Source organism: Dermochelys coriacea, chromosome 6, assembly GCF_009764565.3.
Source record: "Dermochelys coriacea isolate rDerCor1 chromosome 6, rDerCor1.pri.v4, whole genome shotgun sequence".
NCBI classification, from domain to species: Eukaryota; Metazoa; Chordata; order Testudines; family Dermochelyidae; genus Dermochelys; species Dermochelys coriacea.
Window position 1 is genome coordinate 51,327,508 of NC_050073.1, and position 22,458 is coordinate 51,349,965.

Here is a 22,458-nt window from a genome sequence, read left to right on the forward strand (position 1 = left end):
AGTATGGAAGTACAATGGATTTATATAGTAACATTATGATATATTTTGTCATTTTATCTATCCCTTTACTAATGGTTCCTAACATTCTGTTAGCTCTTTTGACAGCTGCTGCATATTGAGTGGATGTTTTCAGAGAACTATCTACAATGACTCCAAGATCTCTTTCTTGAGTGGTAACAGCTAATTTAGAACCCATTATTTTGTAGGTATAGTTGGGATTATGTTTTCCAATGGGTATTACTTTGCATTTATCAAGATTGAATTTCATCTGCCATTTTGTTGCCCAGTCATCCAATTTTGTGAGATCCCTTTGTAATTGTTCCCAGTCAATTTTAGGCTTAACTATATTGAGTAATTTTGTATTGTCTGCAAACCTTGCAACTTCATTGTTTACCCCTTTTTTCAGGACATTTATGAATATGTTGAACAGCAAGACCCCTGAAGGACCCTGCTATTTACCTCTCTCCATTTTGAAAATGGATAATTTATTCCTACCTTCTTGTCTTTTAACCAGTTATGATCCATCAAAGGACCTTCCTTCTTATCCTATGACTGTTTACTTTGCTTGAGAGACTTTGTTGAGGGACTTTGTCAAGGCTTTCTGAAAATTCAAGTAAGCTATATCCACTGGATCACCATTGTCCACATGTTTGTTGACCCCCTCAATGAATTCTAATAGATTGGTGAGGCATGATTTCCCTTGACAATAGACGTGTTGACTCTTCCCAAAAAATTCATGTTCATCTATGTTTCTGATAATTCTGTTCTTCACTATAGTTTCAACCAATTTGCCTGATACTGAAGATAGGTTTGCCAACCTGTAATTGCCAGAATCTCCTCTGGAGACTTTTTTAAAAATTGGTGTCACATTAGCTACCCTCCAGTCATCTGCTACAGAAACTGATTTAGGTGATAGGTTACATACCACAGTAGGTAGTTCTGCAGTTTCATGTTTGAGATCCTTAAGAACTCTTGGGTAAATACCATCTGGTTCTGTTAACTTACTACTGTTTAATTTATCAATTTGAACTAAAACTTCCTCTACTGAGACCTCAGTTTGGGACAGTTCCTCAACTTTGTCACCTAAAAAGAATGGCTCAGCTATGGGAATATCCTTTACAACCTCTGCAGTGAAGACTGATGCAAAGAATTCATTACCTTCTCTGCAATGGCCTTGTCTTCCTTTAGCTCCTTGATCATCCAGTGGCCCCAAAGGTTGTTTGACAGGCGTCCTCCTTCTGATGTACTTTTCTCCTGTTAGTTTTTGCATCTTTTGCTAGTTGCTTTTCCAGTTCTTTTTTGACCTGCCTAATTATACTTTTATACTTGACTTGCCAGAATTTATACTCCTTGCTATTTTAACTTCCAATTTTGAAAGGATGCCTTTTTACTTCTAACCGCCTCTTTTACTATATTGTTTAGCCCTGGTGGCATTTTTTGGTCCTCGTACTATCTTTTTTGATTTGGGGTGTACATTTAATTTGGCCCTCTATTATTTTTTTTTTTAAAGTTTCCACGCAGCTTGTGGGCATTTTACTCTTGAGACTGTTCCTTTAAATTTCTGTTTAACTAGCTTCCTCATTTTTGCGTAGTTCCCCTTCTTGAAGTTAAATGCTACTGTGTTGGGTTTTTTTGTTCTATACCTCCCGCTCCCCTCAATGATGTTAAATTTAATTACATTATGGCCACTACTACCATGCTGTTCAGCTATCTTCACCTCTTGGAACGGATCCTGTGCTCCACTTAGAACTAAACTGAGAATTGCTTTTCCCTTTGGCGTTCAAGGACTATCTGGAAGCTGTCATTAATGATGTCTAGAAATTGTATCTCTGCATCCCGTCCTGAGGTGACATGTACCCGGTTTATATGGGGATAGTTGAATGCTTCCCCCACATTATTATTAAATTTTCTATTTTATAGTCCCTCTAATCTCCCTAAGCATTTCACAATCACAATCACCATCCTGGTCAGATTGTCAATAGAATATTCCTACTGCTATACTCTTATTATTCAAGCATGACATTTCTATCCATAGAGATTCTATGGAACTGTTTGATTTTTTGAAGATTTTTACTATATTTGACTCTGTGCTTTCTTTCACATATAGTGCCACTCCACCTCCAGCACAACCTGCTCTGTCATTCCTATATATTTTGTACCCTGGTATTATCATGTCACATTGACTATCATTATTTGACTGAGTTTCTGTGATACCTATTATATCAATTTATTCATTTCACACCAGGCACTTGAGTTCACCCATCTTAATATTTAGACTTCTAGTATTTGTATATAAGCACTTATCAAATTTGTCAATATTTAGTTGTCTGCCTCCATGTGATATAATGAATGGGACTGTTTTTTGTTTGACTGTTTATCTTCAGTTACTACCTGTACTTTATCAGCTCCTATCCTCTCCTCATTACTAGGATATAGAGAATCCCTGTTAATAGATTCTCCCCTAAAGAGTGTCTCTGTCTGAACCGTGTGCTCCTCTGCACTTGTCAGCTTTCCCCCAAGCCCTTACTTTGGGGGATAAGCTGACTCTTCTGTTTTTGTAAAATCATGCAGTTGATAATTACTGTGGTCCTCAATAACCAAGTGGTGGCATTAAACCCAGCATAGTAAATACATAACCTAGGATATAATTTTCAGCTGAGGTTTGTTGAAGCCAAGCATTATTTTCAGCTGAGGTTGTTGAAGCCAAGCATTATTTTCACTCCAGTGTTTACCTCTTTCCCCAGCGCCTGGCTGTTGAAATGTCCTATAGCATATACATCAGGGTTCCTTTTTCTTTATTACAGCAGCAACAAATATCAGAGGCCAAGACCCACATCTTGCACAGCCTCTGTGGTGTCTGATATATTTTGAATAGAATCTTTTGCTGTACCAGGGGCAGTCTGAGCTCCAAAGAAGCATTTATAACATTCTGTAATATGCTGTGCCAGTGGGGTTCTTTGAAGGGTTATGATTACTCTCCTTCCCAGTCTTTCACAAAGGACTCCAGACCAGTGGAGTTCCTCTCCATTAGTAAGGCACATATAGTGGACAGGGGTCTGTGGTGTTTATAAAGCATTTCCAAGGTTCCCTATAGCTCTGGGGCCTCTGGCAATATGAGGGCATCTGGACCAAACTGATATGTTAGCAAGTGTTTTAGTTGTAAGTACTGCCTATTCACTGAGGGTAGCAGGTGGTATGGTTGCTTTAGTATTGAAAAGAGACAAAGCCTTCATCATGGACTAATTGGGAAATCCGTACAATGCCCTTTCCCAGTCAGTTCTTTCAAATAATAAGTTTTCCCCCCAATTTTCAAGTCTGGGTTATCCCAGACAAGTGCTTTTGCATGAGAGCAAGTGTGATTTGAGATGTTTATAATCTGTATCAGAATCCAAACACTGAGCCTTATACCCATCTCTGAACAAGAATGAGAGCTTTAAGCTTTTTATATTTCAAGCTAGAGAGATCTAAAAATTCATAGCTTTTAAAATCCCCAAAACATAATATCCCAAGACAGGAAAGAACTGCTGAGCTGTCTAGTACGTGGAGGACATGGGAAAAATCATAGCCATTTGGCACTGATCACTGCTTTCTTTTTATTTTATAATCATTTTTGTTAGACCCAAAGAGTAATGAGGAAAAGCATTTAGGTGATAAGAGAGGCAGAATAAAATGGAGTATTCATGCACAGACTAGACTTTGCTGATTTACATAATTTCCATGTAGTAATTGCTCAAATTTAGGTAATGCCTTCCATCCCAAAGGATGCCAGTGCACTTTACAAAGCAGAGTACATAGCTGGGGTCACTAGAACACTATTGTAATGCAGCTACCTCTAGGGATGTACATAATTAATAATTATAGTTATTAAAGAGCCCTGGGCATTGTTCACAAATGTGTTCCCAATTTTTCACTGGGAGTTAACCTCAGTGTCATTTCCAAAAGTCTCCTAACTTAATTCCTTCTGCCTTAAATTCCCGCTGTTTGACTCTTTCAGAGATGGGTGAAGTGACCCTATACATAATTTATCACTCATTCCAGTAAGATACTTTGGGTATTGGGATGAAATGTATTATTTCATTTATAATTAATCTTTGCATACTTTGCTGAATTGTTTATTTTAAAAGTGGGAAACATTAGCTCTAAATAATTGTTTTAATGGGCCAAATCTAAAGTCCTGTTTTACGCTACTATCTGGCAAACACTTATAGGACTACGCACATACATGAAATTAAGTACATGTATGAGTGTTAGCAGGGATAAGGGCCTTAGTCTGTATTTATGCAAATCTCCTGTTGAACTCAGAGGAAGTTTTGTTTGATTAAGGACTGAATACAAATTTGAGAAAAGAACTCAGGATTTTGCCCCGTTATGTGTAGGAGACAGAAGGGTCCCATCTAAGGATAGTGACTCTAAATGTTTGAATAAAGCTAGCATTGAATATTTAATTTTCCTGGATAAGGTTACCCTTAAAGACAATTATTTTTGAGAAGGATTTTAATGAATTGTGAGGATCTTGAAAATTGACAGATTTTGCTCTATTTTAGTTCTAAAACACAGATGACATCTCAGAGAGATCTCATCATAGAAAAAAAGCTTGCATGAATGAGAGATAACAGAAATTGTTGCCCTAGAGGGCTTAAATTTTCCCTCTTATCTGTACTATTAATGTCTATGGTAGATTCCCACCCATAGTATATAATGCAAACAACACTGGCACAGTAAAGAGTGATAAACTTTAGTATTTTAAGAGATGTTAACCTTTGCCTTCTTCCAGTGTCATGTTGCCAAGCCTTAAGCTGAAATTTCTAATCAGAAGTTATAATATGGAGCTGAGGATTTTAATGTGTTGCCCACAGTAGTGAAGGTGACTGATGATCTAGTTAATGGAATTATTTTTCCATGAAAATGAAAAGGGTGGGTCCATTAGTAGTTGGGTCCCAGTGCATCATCCCTCCATTAATCAGAGACTGAATTAATGAACACAAGTCTCCCTACAGAATTTTTTGGGTGACTGTGGTAGCCAAAGTAGTCCAAGTGCTATCCATTGTGCTGAGGGACAAAGGAGGGTGGACATGAACATGGGTTAATTTACATATTCAGATTTGAAAGACAAAGGATACCCAGTCATTCATTCTAATCATTTGTGTAAATTTTAGCAGAAACTGAAATGTTTGTACTTAGGTTCCCCAAGGTAAAAGGTTCTGAAAAATGGGCTATTTCCAGGCATTTGTCACCAAGTTAAATAGATATCCTCATCATGATCTGAAGGCTAGTGGAAAAGGCACAAGACTGGGATGCAACTAAGCCTGAATTCTGTTTTTAGCTCTGCTTCTGGTTTAAACTGTGATCTTGAGATTCAAGTCAATTTACTTTTCTGTACTTCACTTCTCCCATTGAGACAATGACACTCACTTTTATGAAGCACTGTGACTCAGAGGCTCATTGGTGGACCAATACTCTGTCAGCAACTCTTATCAGGTCTGACATACTCAGTGTACGTCACACATGATATTAATCCAAAAAATGACATGTAATATATCATTGGAAAACTAATAACGCATTGATCATTGATATTCTTGTATGATGTATGTACAAAGAATTATACTAATGCGCTGGAAATAATGTGTTTAAACCAGGCATATCAGGGGAAATTGATAAACAGGTTTTCCAGACAAATTAAAGGGGTCGACACCTCAAGCCCGGTGTGACCAAAGCCAGTGGACTATTCATTTGTATCAGAGATTTCAGGAAGATCATTTTCAATTGCATTTACATAAAAATCACAGGTAGGGGAGAAGCCAGCATAGCATCTGCACCAGAAAGTGTGCCTTCTACACCCAGATGGAGAAAGGAACTTTATCTGGGGATATACTTCCGAAGAATACAGTTCAAAGATTTATTGGACTTTACAGAAAGTGGGAGAGAACCCCCGTTTTATCCATCACATTGAGGAACTACAGAGACTAGAGCTCTTGAAATCACAGAACAATGGATCCTTCATCTAAGGTTGTTGAAGTCTCTCAGAACTGAGTATAGGCAAGAAACCTGCTTAAGCAAAGATTGTAACTTTCTGAAATTAAGATTTAGTCTTAGAAGCTTATTTTTACTTCCATGTGTTTCTAACCATTTCTAGCATTATTCCTTATACTTGTTATCACTTAAATCTATGTCCTTTTGTTAATAAACTTATTTTACTTTTACCATAAAACAACTCAGTGCTTTGATTGAAGTGGAGGGTTTGTCAACACTAATTAAATGAATAAGCTGTTGGATGCTGTTTCTTTAAAGGAGCAGACAACTTGATACATTTTTGTGGGTGCTACAGTAAGAGGGGCTGAGCACTGCAGAGGAGATTGTTTTGAGGAAACACAGGACTGGAAGTGCTTTTAGTGTCACCCTGCAAGGAGTAACCAGGCTGGTGAAAATCAGGTTGAGATCATTGTACTGTGAGCAGGCAGCTGATGTCAGGATTCTGAACTAAAGCAGCACTACACAGAAGCATCCAGAGTTACAATGCAGATGGTGACAAAACCCCTTCCTGATTGGCTTGAATCCCAGAGCATCACAAGGATGTCAAGATCTATGAAAAGGAAGTGATAGGTAAGGGATTAGAAGAAATGGAGTATGGAGGACGTCTGGTTCAAAAAATAATGATAAAAGAAAATTTCTAGAAAGAAGGACTCTGACAGATAGAGTGACTGCAGATGGTTTTAAATAACACAAAAAGAATCTGTCTTAAAAGGAACCCGCATGGACTTTCCCACCACATATACCAGTGGTATCTTAAAAATAAAGCCTGTGTGAACCCAGGTGCAACAAAAAAGTTGTTGGTCAGCAGGAAGTGGGGAGGAGTGATATAAGGAGAAAAGACCTTGGGGAGAAAGGAGGCTGCAAATCTTAGCTGGATTCAAATTGAAAATTAGAGTGAACTTGTCACAAAATAGCTAAAGTGGAAATTGGCTATGACATCATTTGTTTGTTGAAGGGTATAAAAAGAGTTATGAATTTGAGGATTCTTTGTCAGACCCTACCTGATCATGCTGGATTGTGCCAAGATGAGACAGTTTTCCCTAGGTCTGGCCTATTAATAAGTATACTGATCACATGCTTTATTAATATTTTGTTACTGTATTGCATATAGTGATTGCTTATTTTTAGACTATTAGGCATATTTAGAGCAATTGTATAAAATATAATTTGGCCTTAATAAAGGAATTTATGGTTAAATTAGTGGCTGGTGGTCTCCCTTGTAAATATTAATAATTTCTAATATTATTAATAATTCTAACATATGCAGTGCCCTCATCCTGCAACGATGAAGTCAATGGGGCTTCAGAAAGGTGCAGAGTTCAGTCTCTGTGCAGCCTCTTGTAGGATCAAGACCTAAGTGGTTAAGCATTACTATTATAGCTAAAATACTGGGGGAAATGACTCTCCGGCTATAATTGCGATAGCCAGAGAAAAGTGACATTAAAATATCAATAATGCTGCTTTTCTAGGCCTGCTTCCCACAAGAGAATTATAGAGCCTAATCTGTAATTCATCTCGTTTTGGCTAGAGACTAACACTCTGGAAATGTATAGAACACAGCCCAAGTCTGCTCACAGGTGCTCATGCATGACTCCTGTTGACTTAATGGCCGCTGAATTTGTGCAGAATATGGCCTTTACAGCTGATATTATTCATTGTCCTTTTCACATTCATGAGTTTTGCCTTGTCTCTGAATCCTATGATAAATCACACAATCCATGGATGTGTCTCTGTAGCTTATATTACAGAGCAATAACAAATATAACTTGGTATCATAAAGATGAGGTATTAATGAGTATCCCTGTCACTTTAATTATCATTTAGAAAACACTCTATGATTATTGTTAGATTATTAATGCTGTTACATGCTTCCCTACAGATCAAATCCATAGAACTCAACATCTTGCCTTATCCTGAATGCAAATAAAGACCCAGGAAAGAGCTGCAGGAATTACCGGGAATCTTTCAAGAAATCCTGTTCTTGCAAGTTTTCCAGCCCAATTTCATAAACTCACAAGGCTGGGATAGTTTGAAATAGCTTTTGAGATGCATGTGAACTTTAGGGTAACAGTACCTGAATCTGTGAAGTTTTCCCACCAATATCAAGCACTCACAAGTTTAACTAGACAGGCATATATATCAAATATCCAAAAGTATACCTAGACAGGGCAATGAAATATAGATCTGAATCTTTGATGATGGCTTTAACCAATTGAGTTATAACCATTGATTGGGTCTGCTTCATATATTGTCTGCCAGTTATGACATTCTTGTTTTTGGAGATTGGCCCAAGCGATAAATATAACTCTAGGTCCCGATCCCAGTTAGGACGTTCACAGAGCTGAGGGGTGTTCAGATCTAGGGCCCAACTTTGCTTTCTATACAATTTATACGCACCTTTTGGATGTTGCAGTTTCTCCTGGAAATGTATGACCAGCCATTTTCTTTAAACTCTAGATTAACAACCTACTTGTGTGTTAAAAGAATTGGCAATAAACTGTATCACAAAATTAGTGATGGAGAGACGGCGGCAAGTGATGCAAAGTGGTTTGCTCAAAGAAGTCACTCAGTCAGAATAGGCTCTAGATGACCTGCTACCTTAGGTAAAATACCTTCTTCTACCTCTCTGCAGTCGTTCACACAAATAGTTGTTTAGGTATGCTGCTGTTTAGGTTCTTGTTAGGATATAGATATTCAGGCCTGTCTGTAAAGGCCTATACTCTAATTTAGGTGTATTCTTATCACTTAGCTAGTTATAGAGGTATAAAAGAAAGAATCAAAATCATTGTCTGCTGGTGTAAGGGCCTTCTCTTACTGTGACAGTCTGAGGCCCTATGCTTAGGCTAAGATCTCTGGCTAAGCAGCAGAGGCAGCCATAAACTGGGAAGTGTATGGTCACATCCTCATATTCCAAACTACTCACATTGAAATAAGGCAATCTGGGGCTGTTAGAAAGGTGATCTGATCTATCACCTCCAGAGAAAGGGAAGTGCCTAGCAAATGTAAAAGGAAACTTAGTTTGATAGTATCCTGTCTGGCAAGAACTCACTTATCAATAGCTGGGATCTGAAATCCTCTTTTCTGTGTTGTTCTATCATTGTAGTCCCCATTTCCCTATTGTTTGTCTGCATAATCTCTGTCTGGTTCTGTGATTGTTTCTGTCTGCTGTATAATTAATTTTGCTGGGTGTAAACTAATTAAGGTGGTGGGATATAATTGGTTAAATAATCCTGTTACAATATGTTAGGATTGGTTAGTTACATTTGAGTAAAATGATTGATTAAGGTATAGCTAAGCCAAACTCAAGTTTTACTATATAGTCTGCAGTCAATCAGGAAGTGGGGGGGGGGTGGGAACAGGGAATGGAGGTGGGAAAATTGGAATCATGTTTTGCTAAGGGGGAGAATGGGAACAGGGACACAGGTAAGGCTCTGTAGTGTCAGAGCTGGGAAGGGAGACACTAAGGAAGGAAACTGGAATCATGCTTGCTGGAAGTTCACCCCAATAAACATCGAATTGTTTGCACCTTTGGACTTTGGGTATTGTTGCTCTCTGTTCATGCGAGAAGGGAAGTAAGCGGGTGAAGGAATAAGCCCCCTTACAGTTCTGTTATGCTTCTATGGAGAGCTGGTCCCAGAATAGAACCCAGAGGTCTTTACTACAAAAGCCTGAGCTAACCATTAGATAAGTTTCCTTCCTCTCACATGCCTTTATATGTGGTAAGAGAGGTTTGCATCTCTCACTATGACTGTGGCAAGGAAGTCAACGATGGTGGAACAAGCAATGCTGTTAGGTTGGTCTGTGTCTGGATGACCACACTGTTCGCACATAGCAGTGGTCTGAGAAATTCAGCCTAAAATAAAGTTTCTTTGTGTGCATATTCAGGTGGACACCCTTAATGGTAATTAATCACCAAGAAAACAATACTGCCTATTTAATCTCCAAGGAATCAAGTGGGTAAATTACAGTTTAGGGAATTACAGCCCTGGGCTGTCTCTAACCTTCAGCTGTGCTACTCTATTATTTCACGTTCAGAAAGTTTAATACAGTTCCTGATTGTTAATCTGATTTTAATATCTGACAGTGCAAAAGGGTAATAATGTTGTGGAGCTTGGAAAGTAGAAAAGAATAAAATAGCCATCATTGCTGGTGATTCACTGCTGGTACATCATTCCTAAAAATATGTTTTATTGCCCTGGTGTGGCTGCACAGCTCAAGGAAGGAATCAGTCATTCAACTCTCAGATTTATAAAAAGGATGTTAATTCCCCCTCATCGTGCCAAACATCAGCCTGTGATTAATAGGCTCCACTCCTGGGCATGTATTTGCAGACCAGAAACGTTCTCTGGCAGTAGTGATGGACAACTACAAATTCTGAGGAGCACTGTGTGCCAAGGGTGCAAAGTGGCACTATAGGTGTATGTGACAAGAAAGAAGCCAGGTGATGGGTTTGTGAGGTTCACTAGTGTGGATATAACCCAGCTTGCCTCTAAGATTCCCTCCTTTGTATTTCCTTTGCCTCTTGTTTCCCCCTTGTAAGTGTTTCCTTTTTATTTCAGATGTTTAGGGGAAGTTGTAGAAAAGGGACAAAGGGAGATAAGTGTCCAAATCTCATTGACTTTCAGAGGAAGTTAGGTGCTGAACTGCCCTTTGTGACCCTCAGGGTATGTCTGCACAGCACACTAGGCCTGGATCTATGGGGTCCAGCTTTGTTGACTCATATTTCCAAGCCCGCCTAAGTGTCCACACTGCAATGGAAACTCAGGCCTGAAAGTCATGCTGGTGCACCCATACTGCAGTACAAAGACCCAAGTCAGAACTTCAGCTTCTGTGGGCATGGACTATCATGTCCCAAGGTTCCTAGTGCCCTCATCAGTTGAAGATGTTCCAATGTGAGTTGTCAATGAACTTGTCTGCTTGTCCCATGGGAGTTGGATGGAAGTGTTTTGGGGTAGTTGTAGCCCATATACTCAACCAACTGAGCTATTTTGTGTCCACATGTTCCCTGCAGCCAGAGCCAACATGGGTCTCGTCCTGGTGGAAGAATTTCTGTGTTTCATGCTCTCAGTCCTATTTTGGGACACAAGCAGAGCATCTGCAAGATGCTGGTGGACATTTCAGTGGCAGTTTTTGAACTGTCAAAGATCCTAGAGGAGGTTACCAACATGCCATCTTCAAACCAGGTCATGCTGCTCATGCCTGCTGTTGCCTTAGCTGCAGATTCCCCCTGTGTAAACCAGCACTTCTGGAGCAGGGCCACCAGTACATACTGGTAGGATCACATCATCATGCGGACCTGAGATGACCAACAGTGGGTCCGGAGCTTTCAAATGAAGAAGCAGATGTTCCTGGAGGTTTGTAATCAGTTTGCCCTGACCCTCCAATGTCAAGACACACCCATGATGGTGGCCATGCCAGTGCAGAAGTGATTCCCTATAGTCACCTGAAAGCTAGCTGCCCCACACTGCTACAGGTCTGTTGCTAACCAGTTAGAGTTGCAAATCAGCTGTGGGGATTGTCATTGCAGAGGTTTGTGAGATGATCAGGGCTGTGATGTACTCAGAGGTGGTGGGCATAAGAAATGTTCCTGAAATGATAGCTGGTTTGAAGAGAATGGGGTTTCCAAACTGTATCGTAGCCATTGATGGTACTCATCTGCCCATAGTTTTCCCACTGCAAGGAGGGCATGAGTACATAAACTGCAAAGAGTACTAGTCCATCATTATGCAGGCCCTGGTGGATCACAAGGGAAGATTCATGCACACTAACATGGGATGCACTGGCAGGGTACATGATGCCTGGGTGTTCCAGAGATCGGGACTTTACCTCAGAAAGAAGCTGGGTGATTATTCCCACAGAATGACATTGTTATAAATGGAGTAACTGTTCCTACTTCCTAGGAGACCCCTGCTGCCATGGTTTATGAAACCATATCCTGATTTCAGAGAAACTGGCAAAAGAAAGTTCAGCTACACATTCAGTTGCTATAGGAAGATGGTGGAATGTGCATTTGACAGATTGAAATCCCGTCAGTGCTGCCTTTAAAACCATTTGGATGCCAGTGTCATTAATGCAGTCTGAATTATTGTGGCTTTCTGTGCCCTATACAATGTTTTCAAAGAGAAGGTGAAACCTCTTCACTGGGGAGTGGACACAGGCTTTCCACATTGAGGGAGAGGCAGACTGGGCTATCCGGTTAGGACCTAGCATATGCTTTTGCTGCTCTGGCCTCTTTGGTTACCAGGCTCGGCTCCAGGGTCACCTTTTACCCTTCATCCAGTGCCTGACTCTCCTCTGGTAGTGTTGGTGATGGACAGGAAATAAGGCTGCCATCCTCACTCAGCAGAAGTTTCATGCACTGTGAGGGGTGAGTGCCTGGTACAGTTTCTATTATCTGATCAAATTCCTCATGAAAGAGGCAGGAATATGGGCTGTTCCAAGAGATGCTAATAGCATACTTGACTTTAAGGCAGTCTGTCTTCAGCAGCTTGATCTGCTCTCAGAATTGATCTGCTGTTCTCTCAATTCCCAGTGCCACTAGCTGCTTGGATATTGTTTATACATATGTTCTTACAGAAGTCAAATGTCTTGGTCACCTCACACCAGAGGTTAACAAGAATCCAGCTGTGTTCTGCTGGCCAGCTAGAAGCATGCTTGCTAAAGGACTTCGTCATACTGCTGGCCAAAGCTAATAAACATTAGCATTGACTGTGTATGTTGTTTTCAGTTGAGCAGTCCATGTGGAAATGAAGGGTTAAATGCCCTGCAGCTGATTTTGCTTCTGGCTCCTGGGAAGCGAGTGGCCAGCTTTTTAATTGAAGGGCTGGGAATCAAAATCCCAAGGGATTGTGGGATAGCGTTGGTGGACTCTCCAGACCCAAGTCTGGTGGCTTGGGCTTGAGCTGTGTCCACACTACAGAATGCCTGGGATCTGACCCACATCACAATAGAGCTCAGGCTCTGACTCACCTCGTAACAGATTCTGAAGGTCTTAGTCAAGATGGGTTATTGGCACCAATCCACTTTGCTACTGAGTACATCAACGGAAAGTGATACTTTCCCATGATTATGCAAGTGCTGGTAGATCACCAGGAATGCTTCATTGATATCAATGTGATGTAGTTAGGAAAGGTGCACGATGATAGCAACTTTAAGAACACAGGCCTTTTCAGCAAGCTACATGCAGGGACATTCTTTCATCTCTGGCAGATTATCTCTGGCGATGTGGAAATGCCAGTGAATCTGGGGGACCAGCCTATCCCTTGGACTCCTGGTACAGGCCATCTGGATAACACCAAAGAAAGATTCAACTACTATATCAGTAGGTGTAGAATGACTATGGAATGTACTTTTGGTAGATGGAAGGGTTGCTGACATTGTTTACTCACTAGATTAGATCTCAATGAGAAAAACATCCCAATGGTTATGTTGTATACTGCATATCTGTGAGGCAAAGGGGGAAAAGCTGCTGCCAGTGTGGAGAGGTGAGGAGAAGTGGCTGCCTGCTGAATTTGAACAGCCAGACACTTGGCTATTAAAAGAGCCCGTCGTGGAGCTATTTGTTTGAGGGAAGCATTAAAGGTTCATTTTCAGTCAGCTGTGTTGTGTCTTGCTGCCCTGGAGATGTCTGTCTTTAAATTTAAATTACATATTTTATCTTTTTTGCCTGCGTGTCTCTATTCTGTTGTGCCTGCTGCAAATTGTAAATATTGCTGGGCCTAGTGCTTTGCCTGCTGCTCAGAATTGTGTGATACACTTGCTGTACATGTATAAAAATGGCTGCGTGTTTTCCTGACACTAGGATTTCTGTGGTTCTTGGTACACTTTTAGAAGTACTGTTTGATTTCCTGACTGCTGCTATTCATTAATGACTTGGATAATGAAGTGGAGAGTATGCTGGTAAAATTTGCTGATGACACCAAGCTGGGAGGGGTTGCAACCACTTTGGAGGACAGGATTAGAATTCAAAATGACTTGAACAAATTGGAAAAGGGGTCTGATTTCAAAGAGATAAAAATCAATAAAGACAAGTGCAAAGTACTTCACTTAGGAAGGAAAAATCAAATGCATAACTAAAAAATGGGGAATAAATGGCTAGGTGATTGTGATCCTGAAAATGGTCTGGGGATTACAGTGGATCACAACTTGAATATGAGTCAACAATGTGATGTAGATGCAAAAAAAGGCCAATATCATTCTGGGGTGTATTAACAGGAGTATCATATGTAAGACATAGGAGGTAGTTGTCCTGCTCCACTTGGCACTGGTGAGGCCTCAGCAGGAGTGCTATGTCCAATCCTGGGCACCACACTTTAGGAAAGGTGAAGGCAAATTGAAGAAAGTCCAGAGGAGAGCAATAAAAATGATAAAAGGTTTAGAACACTGGATTTATGAGGAATGGTTAAAAAAACTGGGCATGTTTAGTCTTGAGAAAAGAAGACTGATGCGGGACCTGATAACAGTCTTTGAGTATGTGAAGGGCTTGTAAAAAGAAGACGGTGATCAATTGTGCTAGAGGTCCACTGAAGGTAGGACAAGAAATAATAGGCTTAATCTGCAGCAAGGAAGATTTAGGTTAGATATTAGAAAAAAACTTCATAACTGTAAGGGTACGTAAGCCCTGGACTAGGCTTCCAGGCGAAGTTGTGGAATCCCCATCATTAGAGGTTTTTTAAAAACAGTTGGACAAACATCTGTCAGGGATGATCTAGGTTTACTCAATGCAGGGGTCTGGAATTGATGACTTCTTGAGGTCCCTTCCAGCCCTACTTTGCTATGATTCTACGATTCTGTAATATTTGTTGTGAACTAATAAGGATATTTTGATTCTCCAAAAATAGACTGTTAGAGAGTGCAAAAATGCAGTGCACAAAATCAAACACCTACAATGTAATACAAACATCTAACATAACTTGATAGGGTGAAAAATTTTAAATTCCTATTTAAAACGAAGTAAACATGTATGTCCAGTGTGTAAACAAAAAGGTAAGGTCAATATAGTCTGTTGTACCTACGCATACATCAATTTGTGGTTTTCACAGTTCAACGTTTGGGAAGCTGTGGTTTTCCTTGCTGTCCCCTGGCATGGAGCAGTGTGGTTAAGGATGCAGTCTGTGATGCTATGTGGTATCTTGGGAGGTGTAGGTAGCAGTGACCATGGAGATCTTCAAGGACTGCAAAAGCTGATGAGTCTGGGATTTTGGGACCTGTAGGGCAATCAGGCTCTGCAATGTTTGGGTTGCTGCCTGAAAAGACACTCCTCATCTTGCTGAGATTCCTGGACCTTCTGCCTGTCCTCTCTGTTGATCCATGTTCTCAATAATATTGGCCCTCCAAGCCCTTTGTTCGTGATCCGACGCAGCACTGGCTTGTAGGATCTCACAGAAAACGTCTGCCTTAGTCCTCTTCCTTCTCCTTTTCCTCATTCTGTGGACATGGAGGGGGTCCCCAGCAAGGCCACCACACCAGAAGCTGCTGATAAAAACAGACTCATGAACCATTAGACTGACAGTCACAAAGGAAAGGGAAAGATAAGTTTCAAAAGTTCTTTGCTTTATTTCCATAAGTACTTATAATAAGAAATGTTTATTGACACTTCAGCTTTGGAGCATCTCAGCACAGAACCATACCCAAGCTTCAACTATGATGAGTATGGCCTGGCAGGGTGGAGGTGGGGTGGATTTTATGTTGCATGAAGCTATAAAATTTTGGTCCCTATTCCATGGTTATAAGTAGAGGACAATTTCAGTGAATATTGGCACTATTTTTCACAGGCAGCGGTGATTTTTTGCTGATATCTGACTCCTGAGGGTCATAAAGACAAAGAAAATCCAGCTGGTACTGGCATCCCCAAACCATCAAGGCTGAGATGCTGCTAGCCTGTTTACTGCAGTCGAACTCATCACAGAATGGCATGGGAAAGTGTCCTGCCGCAATCCCTAGAAACTTTCAGGAGAGGATTGTGGAGTATCTCCATGAAAGTATCATCAAGATCTCTCAGGAGGATAGACAACTAGGGGAATGAAAAGCAGATGTCAACTCAGCCTCTGTTTGTTCTATCTCCACTAGAGCACTGGACACCTAATTGGTGTGTATTATGTAATTGAACTTCCAAAATACTGTTCAATAATTTGTTTTTCATGTATTGCCTTTTTTTAAAAATTTTCCCACAATATACCAGTAAGGCAATGAAAAGTTGAAACGTTTGTCTCGTACACTTGGGGATGGGCCAGGCACCGTCTTTAAATGTCAAAGGGAGGATGAAGGGGAAAGAAAAGCAAACGAAACATTGTAAGGAAAATACACGCACATACCTGAGCTCTCTTTCCTGTCAGCAGCGGGATCATCTTCACTCACCTGGTGGACTGGCTAGACTCTTGATGATCTTCCTGGTCCACAGAATGGTTGGACTCACTTGCCATGTCTCCCCCCACCTCCTCATCCTCCTCCTCTCCATGTTCAAGGCAAGGGCCTCCATTAAGGTTCCTCCACAGTATCCCCAGTGACTTGTATGGCACCTGTGGGGTCATCACCAAGTATAGCATGCAGTTTGTTGTAAAAGCAGCAGGTCTATGGGCAGCACCATATTTCTTGTTGCCCTCCCTCACCTTGTGGTATCCATGGGGAATTTCCTTCACTTTCATGCAGCACAGTTACTGGTTCCTTTTCCTACACCCCCCATGCAGTCTTCTCATATATGTCCTCATTTCTACAACTATTCTATAGTCATGCTTGCACAGCCTCTTCTCCCCACAGGCTCAGGAGATCCACTTCTTGCCTTCTCCAGGTAGCAGAGCATCTAGTGCTGCTAAGTGTGTGGAGAGTTTGTATGTCAGCTGGACACAAACAACAAAGGTGAGTTGCTCAGGTGTCTTGGGTATGCTCACCGAAGTGGCAACCAGGAAAGGGTATTTCAAAAACATGTGAGGCTTTTAAAAGGGGGGTGGGGCTTCCAGTCTCTGTGACCCTGGCAATGGAATTTAAAATTGTAAGCAGAGCAGTCACTGTCGCAGGGACTGAGGCATTGTGGGACAGTGACGGGAGGACTGTTGAGGTTGACACAGCTCATGCAGCGTCTATACTCATGCAGCATTGACCAGAGTAGTTGACCATGGTTCTGCACAGTTCAGAGAGGTGGTTTTACTGGATAGCCATGACAGGGTGCTTACATTGGCTGGAGACAAAATTGAGCATAGAGACATGAATAAATAGGTTAATGAAAGGTAACTTATGTTCACCTAACTTTGCAGTGTGGACCAGTGAATTTGTGCTCTTCTGCAGCTCAATAATCCCTTCACTGCCCTATGACTGATTAACACTCATGCATCCAGCCCTATTAATTTCAGCCCTTCTTCCTCACCTCCCATGTCATGGTAGCTAATGTGCAAAACAAGTTGCCCACAAGTTTGAACCCAGTGTGCTGCTTGCAGAGTTAAGATTGCAAACTCTGGTTCACTTGGTTTCTTCTTTCCTCAGTGCCTTTCAGTGCTTTTGCTGTCTTGTGGTAATAAATTAGATAATCATTATGAGCAAGAGGATTATGAAGATAATAATTAACAAATGAGGCTGCTGAAGGATTTATAGCTCTGGCCTGATCCTGGACTAGTTTCCCTGGGAAAGAGCAACATCCAGCTTTCATTTGTCAGTAATTAGCCTTGCCTTTATTGCATTGTAAATACTGCTTTAATTACTGTACTACTTATCTTGGGAGATGGGACTCAATAACAGGAGCTTAATGGGTTTCATGCACTACCACTTTTTTCTTTGCTCCTTATATAATAGATGTATGAGAATGAAGACTGGCAAAGTCATCTGGACATGTTTTCAAGATTAAGACCTTAATGAGGGCTTCCTGTGTGTCAGCGTGCCCCAATGGGTTCCTTATAATGCAGCCACTCAGGAGGCAGCCATGATGGGCCAGTTTCTCAAGCCCCATTTCAATGGGATGTGGTGGAGATGTGGCCATGGCCCCACTCCCATGCATGCTAGCAAGCAGCTGCAGGACTGCTCTGCAGTAAAAGACACTGTGCCTGTCCTACAGGGGCAGCACATGCCACTTTTGAGCATGTGTGCTCCAGCCCGAGTGTGGATTAAAGTGGATTAAATGGAAAGCGCAAGAGAGCAAAGCTCCCTCTCTTATGCTCAAATGGAGGGAGAGCTCCCCCTCCTCTTCCTCTGCCTATGTTTGTGGGGGGGGGGGATAAAACTGAGCAAAGGGTTGATTGGATATCAGGAAATAATTCCTGTGACATCCATTAGACTGCACAATTATCTCTCAAAGGAAATGTTTGGAATGCCGTTGCTTCAGACATTTAAAACTAGACTGGACAAAGACTTTGAGAATTCACTGAAGGGTACTGCGGTGTGGCAGTTAACCTCCCCACCAGACAAAAAAGGGTTTAAGAATTCCTGTGGTTACAATCAACCCCAACCCATGGCACCTATGCAGCTTTTCAGGGCTGGGGTGGGCTCTTAAAAAGTAGGAACTCAGCACTCCTCTGAAACAAGCAGAGCTAGAGCTCCCAAGGTTACTTTGCTGAGGTACAGCTTGAGAGAACCACTAGCCTATGCCCTCTGAAGAAAGAAGATGGGCTGATTTTTTCCCTTCATTGAAATCTCCAGGGATGAATCATAGCCTTTAGCCATGCAGGACAGTGGGAATCAAGAGTTCCTGGGGAGCCTGAAACATGGTTTCCCCTCTTTTGTCTGAGGGAGAGACCCTGGCCCATCAGGAGCCTTGAAACTATCTTCCTTTTTGTGGGGACTGTTTAACATCCCCTGGAAAGGAAGTGGACTTGATAAGAGATACAGCTGGATGACTATACCTCTGGACTGTACCACAGGACCACTGTTGCCCAGGGAACAATATACAAGGTAAGCAAGGTTTCTGCTTCCATCCCAAGGGGGTAACTTTGAGACATAACCTTCAACAGGAACATAGGCAGGGAAAGTCCTATATCCTCTAATGGAGTTCCCATCCTAAGGATCTAGGACATTGGTTCTCAAATTTCATTGTACTGTGACCCCCTTCTGATAACAAAATTACTACATGACCCCAGGAGGAGGGACCAAAGCCTGAACCTGCCTGAGACCTGCTTTCCTGGGCAGAGGGCATGTAATCTAAACTCCACCATCCAGGGCCGAAGCCAAAGCCAGAGCCCTGCCACCAAGGGGTAAAGCTCTCAGGCTTTGGCCCTGGGCAGTGAAGCTCAGGCTTTGGCTTCAGGCCCCAGCAAGTCTAGCGCCAGCCCTGGGGTCGTGACCCACTTTGTGGTCCCAACCCACAGTTTGAGAACTGCTGATCTAGGAGGACAATTCTGTTTAAGGTCTGCACTGAAAACATCAGCATTAATCAGAGCATTAATTTTCTGGCCAAAAATGGCAATGACTTGAAAACAAGCTAAGAAATAACTGGAACAGGACCTGAAATCAATCAGAACTAATTCATAGGGCTGGTCAAAAAAAATAATCTTAGCTTTTTTGATCAATATCTTTTCTAGCTCTATGAAAATTATTGCAAACTATTTTCATATTATTAAAATTTATAATTTTTATTAAATTATTTAAAACAAAAGAACTTTCTCTCTTACGCATGGGGAAACATGGTCACACTTAGGATGCTGGGTCATGTAAATGCCTTTGAAACACTCCAGACCAAGAATGGATTGGATTTACAAGAGTCTCATTTGGAGGTCTCAGGAGATCTGAGGCAATCTGGTCTCTCCAGAGAGTGTGTGGTAATGCCTCCAGGATGGACAGAGGTCTCAATATAATTCTAAAGTACTCCAGATCTGTCTCATCAGTTTCTGTATGTCATTGATGATAATACACACAAAATTATAGATGGCATTCATAGAACACATATGCACATGCATTCTTTAGTTGTCTCATTTGATTGTTGTCTTCTTAGATTCTAAGGACAGAAAGGATCATTTTGATCATCTAGTCCAGGGGTTCTCAAACTTCATTGCATTGCGACTCCCGTCTGACAACAAAAATTACGATATGACCCCAGGAGGGGAGACCGAAACCTGAGCCCTCCCAAGTCCCACTGCTGCGGGAGGGTGGAGTCCAAATCCAAAGCCCTAGGGCTTCATCCCTAGGTGGGGGGGCCTGTAGCCTGAGCCCCATTGCCCAGGGTTGAAGCTCTTCAGCTTCGGCCCTAGGCAGTGGGGCTCAGGCTTCAGCCCCAGGCCCCAGCAAGTCTAACGTCAGCCTTGATGTCCCCATTAAAATGAGATATCAACCCACTTTGGGGTCCCCACCCACAGTTTGAGAACTGCTGATCTAGTCTTACGTCCTGTATAGCACATGCCACATAACTTTCCCTAGAATGTATCTATTAGAAAAACATTCACACAGTATTCTAGCAACATCACACCAGTGCCAAATACAGAAATAAAATAATCTCTCTCCTCCTACTTGAGATTCCCCTGTTTAAGCATCCAGGGATCACATTAGCCCTTTTGGCTACAGTGCCATACTGGAAGCTGAAGTTCACCTGATTATCTACCAGGACCCACAAATCTTTTTCAGAGTCACTGCTTCCCAGGATAGAGACCCCCATCCTGTAAATCTGGCCTATGTTATTTGTTCCTAGATGTATACATTTTAGGGCTGTCAAATGATGTAAAAAATTAATTGTGACAAACCATGCAATTAAAAAAATTAATCACCGTTAATCATGCTGTTAAACAATAATAGAATACCATTTATTTAAATATTTTTGGATGTTTTCTACATTTTCAAACATACTGATTTCAATTACAACACAGAATACGAAGTGTACAGTGCTTACTTTATATTTATTTTTCATTACAAATATTTGCACTATAAAAAACAAAAGAAATAGTATTTTTCAATTCACCTAATTCAAGTAGTGTAGTGTAAACTCTTTATCATGAAAGTGCAACTTACAAATGTAGGGGTTTTTTTGTTACATAACTGCACTTAAAAACAAAACAATGTAAAACTTTAGCACCTACAAGTCTTCTAAGTCCTATTTCTTGTTCGGCCAATCACTCAAACAGACAAGTTTGTTTCCATTTGCAGGAGATAATACTGCCTGCTTCTTGTTCACAATGTCACCTGAAAGTGAGAACAGGTATTCACATGGCACTATGGTAGCTGGCATTGCAAGATATTTATGTGACAGATGCGCTAAAGATTCATGTCCATTCATGCTTCAACACAATTCCAGAAGGGATATAAAGTTCTCCCCCAAGCAGTTCAATCAAAAATTTAATGAACACATTATTTTTAACGAGCGTCATCAGCATGGAAGCATGTCCTCTGGAATGGTGGCCAAAGCATGAAGGTGCATATGAATGTTTATCTGGTATGTAAATACCTTGCAATGCCAGCTACAAAAGTGCCATGCGAACGCTGTTCTCACTTGCACATAACGTTGTAAATAAGAAGAGGGCAGCATTCTCTCACTTAAATGTAAACAAACTTGTTTGTCTGAGCAATTGGCAGAATAAGAAGTAGGACTGAGTGGACTTGTAGGCTCTAAAATTTTACATTGTTTTCTTTTTAAGTGCAGTTATGTAACAAAAAAAAACCCTACATTTGTAAGTTGCACTTTCATGATAAAGAGTTTGCACTACAGTACTTGTATTAGGTGAATTGAAAAATACTATTTCTTTTGTTTTTTTAGTGCAAATATTTGTAATGAAAAATAAATATAAAGTAAGCACTGTACACTTGGTATTCCATGTTGTAACTGAAATCAATAGATTTGAAAAAGTAGAAAAACATCCAAAAATATTTAATAAATTTCAATTGTTGTTCTATTGTTTAACAGTGTAATTAAAACTGCGATGACTTGTGATAAATTTTTTTAATCATGATGATTTTTTTTTGTTAATCGTGTGAGTTAACTGTGATTAATTGACAGCCCTAATACATTTAGACATATTCAAACAAAAGTTTGTTTGGGCCCAGTTTATCAAGCAATCCAGCTTCCTCTGAATCTGACCTCAGATATAAATCTCCCTTGTTTGGAAAAGAGAAAGTATCTTTGAATGGGATATGGAGCTATAATTCCTTGGCTCATTATCTGGTCAGGCTTTGTAAACTAAGCAGCGTCAGTTGATAGGAACCTTGGAAGGAAAATAAAAGTTGCTGTTAAGAAGTGGTGCTGCAGACACATAACTGGGTACGTTTCCCAGTAAGTCAACATCTTTGTCTATCAGATGAGACACAAGACCTAGTCATTTGTTGTAACTAAAAAGAGGGAAAAAGGTGGCAACCAACATGCCCTGATCAAATCCCAGGTGGGTAATTACATTCTGCTTACTGTGACAAAGCTTTGTCCTTGCCTCCGTGAGTCCCATGTTTCCTGACGGATTTTGCTAGTCTCAGAGGCTCACTGTGACCCTCCACGTAACCCTTCTTTCTCTAGAGACAAGGGTCACAGTCTACTGA